The following is a 295-nucleotide window of genomic DNA, read 5'->3' on the forward strand; positions in this document are numbered from 1 at the left end:
CTTTTTTTGAAGTAATATACAATGACTTATTGATCAATTTGTTGACATACTATACTATGACTTTTTTACCAGATTTTTCCGACATACTAAACTATGACATGTTTAGACATACTATATTATAGCTTATTTCGACATACTATACTATGACTTTTTCGACATACTACACTGTGACTTTTTTCGACATACCATACTATGACTTTTTTTGACATACTTATACTCTAACGTTTTTATCAAATTTTTTGACATACTAAACTATGACTTTTTTATCACATTTGTTGACATACTATACTATGGC

Source organism: Etheostoma cragini, chromosome 9, assembly GCF_013103735.1.
Source record: "Etheostoma cragini isolate CJK2018 chromosome 9, CSU_Ecrag_1.0, whole genome shotgun sequence".
NCBI classification, from domain to species: domain Eukaryota; kingdom Metazoa; phylum Chordata; class Actinopteri; order Perciformes; family Percidae; genus Etheostoma; species Etheostoma cragini.